Raw genomic sequence first — 3,205 nt, forward strand, 5'->3', positions numbered from 1 at the left:
TCTGGTGCCAGCAGCCGCGGTAATTCCAGCTCCAAAAGTGTATATTTAAGTTGTTGCGGTTAAAAAGCTCGTAGTTGGATTTTGGGCGCAGGCGTTCGGTCCGTCGCAAGGCGTGCACTGTTCGTTCTGGCTTTACCTCCGGTTTTCCGTCGGTGCTCTTGACTGAGTGTCGGCGGCGGCCGGGACGTTTACCTTGAAAAAATTAGAGTGTTCAAAGCAGGCGCTTCGCCTGGATAGTGTTGCATGGAATAATGAAATAGGACCTCGGTTCTTTTTTGTTGGTTTTCGGAGCGCGAGGTAATGATTAAGAGGGACGGACGGGGGCATTCGTACTGTGCCGTTAGAGGTGAAATTCTTGGATCGGCGCAAGACGAACGACTGCGAAAGCATTTGCCAAGAATGTTTTCTTTAATCAAGAGCGAAAGTCAGAGGTTCGAAGACGATCAGATACCGTCCTAGTTCTGACTATAAACGATGCCAACTAGCGATCGGGGGGCGTTATTTTGACGACCTCTCCGGCAGCTTGCGGGAAACCAAAGTCTTTGGGTTCCGGGGGAAGTATGGTTGCAAAGCTGAAACTTAAAGGAATTGACGGAAGGGCACCACCAGGAGTGGAGCCTGCGGCTTAATTTGACTCAACACGGGAAATCTCACCCGGCCCGGACACAGCGAGGATTGACAGATTGAGAGCTCTTTCATGATTCTGTGGGTGGTGGTGCATGGCCGTTCTTAGTTGGTGGAGCGATTTGTCTGGTTAATTCCGATAACGAACGAGACTCTGGCTTGCTAAATAGTTACGCGGCCTTCCCGGCCGGCGTTTAACTTCTTAGAGGGACTAGTGGCGTTTAGCCACACGAGATTGAGCAATAACAGGTCTGTGATGCCCTTAGATGTTCGGGGCCGCACGCGCGCTACACTGACCGGATCAACGTGTGTTCGCCTTGGCCGAAAGGTCTGGGTAACCCGATGAACCCCGGTCGTGCTAGGGATAGAGAATTGAAATTATTTCGCTTGAACGAGGAATTCCCAGTAAGCGCGAGTCATTAGCTCGCGTTGATTACGTCCCTGCCCTTTGTACACACCGCCCGTCGCTACTACCGATTGAATGGTTTAGTGAGGTCCTCCGATTGGGCCCGGGCTCGACTGGCGACGGTTGGGTCTTGGCCCGAAAAGACGATCTAACTTGATTACTTAGAGGAAGTAAAAGTCGTAACAAGGTTTCCGTAGGTGAACCTGCGGAAGGATCATTAGCGCGAGAAAAAAAATCGAAGAGCGAAAGAGCAAACACCGGGACGGCGACGTGCCTCGGCGCGTCCGCCGCCCCGCGATCAGGAACTTGTTTTGTCGGCGTCGAGTGCCCGAAGGCTTCATGCGGTGCGCGGGCTTGTCGCACTATTTGTTGCGACCGCGACCCGCTCGGCGTCACGCGATTTTTTCAGCCGGATGGCGAATCGAGGTTAGGAATCGAAGAGCGAAAAGCAAACAAACAAACGATGGCTCTTGGCGGTGGACCACTCGGCTCGCGAGTCGATGAAGGACGCAGCAAGCTGCGTGATTTAATGTGAATTGCAGAACACATTGAGCATTGACGATCTGAACGCGTATTGCGGCCTCGGGTTCATCCCGGGACCGCGTCCGTCTCAGGGTCGCAGAAACGACAACGGCCGGCGGGATCGGCTCCGCGACGGCTCGGCTCGCGTGCGTATGCCCGGCGACGGGCAATCGCCGCTCGGTTGAAGGTGGAAAGTTTTGGTATTCGGGCTCGCGTCAGCGATGCGTGGCGGCCGGCGAGCCGCGCCGCGTCCGCTTGCCGCCCGAGTCGCAACGACGGCGCTGTCGACCTCGAGCTGGGGGCCTCGACGCGTCGGTCGCGATTCGCGCAGGGCGAGTAGGAGCCGCGGGGCGGTGCTGTGTCGGAAGTCGAGCGCGCGAGGGCGCGGCGTCTCGAAGGACGAGCGAAAATAGTTTTATCGGCCTGAGATCGGGCGAGGCTACCCGCTGAATTTAAGCATATTACTAAGCGGAGGAAGAGAAACTAACGAGGATTCCCTCAGTAACGGCGAGTGAAGCGGGAAGAGCCCATCGCCGAATCGGGCCGCTACGAGGAGCGGTCCCGAGTTGTGGCGTAAAGAATTCGTCTTGCGTGCGATCCGCGCCGCCCGAGTCCTTCTGATCGAGGCCTTATCCCAGAGCGGGTGTCAGGCCCTTGGCGGCGGCGCGCTCGACCGCTCGGCGTCTTCTCGGAGTCGGGTTGTTTGGGAATGCAGCCCAAAGCGGGTGGTAAACCCCATTTAAGGCTAAATACTGTCGCGAGACCGATAGCGAACAAGTACCGTGAGGGAAAGTTGAAAAGCACTTTGAAGAGAGAGTTAAAAAGTACGCGAAACCGTCGAGGGGCAAACGGAGAGGCCTGTCGGGTCGTCCGGCCGCTTTCAGTCGCCGAGCGGGCGCACGCGCGTTGCCGCGGACCTTTACGGGCCGCGGCGCGGGCGGAGCGTCGGCAAGGCGGCGCACTAGCGCCGGGCGAAGGTCGCGACCGGCTGGGCGACGGCGAAAAGGCCGCGCGCAAGGTAACTCCGCTTCGGCGGTGTGCTATAGGCGCGCGGCAGGTTCCGCCCGACGCCCGGTCGAGGAGAGAGATTTCGCCGCGCCTGTCGCCCTCTCGGGGGCGGCCGCGGGCCCGCGTCGAGCTGGGCCGTCGTCGGCCCGGGACTGTTTTCAGTGCCGGGCCGAGGCGGTTCGGTTTCGCCGCGTCAGCCTGTCGTCCGGGCGCACGGGGTCAGCGACTGATGTCAGCCACCTTTCCGACCCGTCTTGAAACACGGACCAAGGAGTCTAACGTGCGCGCGAGTTGCGGGGCAGTTCGAAACCCGCGAGCGAAGTGAAGGTGAATGCCGGCCTGGTCCGGCGAAGGTTTGAACTTGCCGCTTCGGCGGCGACGGCAGTACCGGCCGATCCCGTCCGCCGCGTCGGAGGGGTCGAGCGAGAGCGCCCGCGTTGGGACCCGAAAGATGGTGAACTATGCCTGGAGAGGCTGAGGCCAGAGGAAACTCTGGTGGAGGGCCGTAGCGATTCTGACGTGCAAATCGATCGTCAAATTTGGGTATAGGGGCGAAAGACTAATCGAACCATCTAGTAGCTGGTTCCCTTCGAAGTTTCCCTCAGGATAGCTGGCGCTCTGTCGCAGTTTTATCTGGTAAAGCGA

The 3,205-nt window shown here is 58.7% G+C and overlaps 2 non-coding genes across 2 annotated transcripts in view; both read left to right on the plus strand.

Annotated features, from left to right (window-relative positions):
- Positions 1–1,250, plus strand: part of LOC145747583 (small subunit ribosomal RNA) — a 1,810-nt gene extending 560 nt beyond the window's left edge. The window contains exon 1 of the ribosomal RNA XR_014282302.1: positions 1–1,250. This exon is cut by the window's left edge and continues 560 nt beyond it. This is a non-coding gene — a ribosomal RNA (small subunit ribosomal RNA).
- A 245-nt stretch (positions 1,251–1,495) lies between these two features.
- Positions 1,496–1,649, plus strand: LOC145746852 (5.8S ribosomal RNA). Its single transcript, XR_014281618.1, has one exon. It is a non-coding gene; the product is annotated as a 5.8S ribosomal RNA (ribosomal RNA).
- The last annotated feature ends 1,556 nt before the right edge of the window (positions 1,650–3,205 follow it).

This window comes from Corella eumyota, chromosome 3, assembly GCF_963082875.1.
Source record: "Corella eumyota chromosome 3, kaCorEumy4.1, whole genome shotgun sequence".
NCBI classification, from domain to species: domain Eukaryota; kingdom Metazoa; phylum Chordata; class Ascidiacea; order Phlebobranchia; family Corellidae; genus Corella; species Corella eumyota.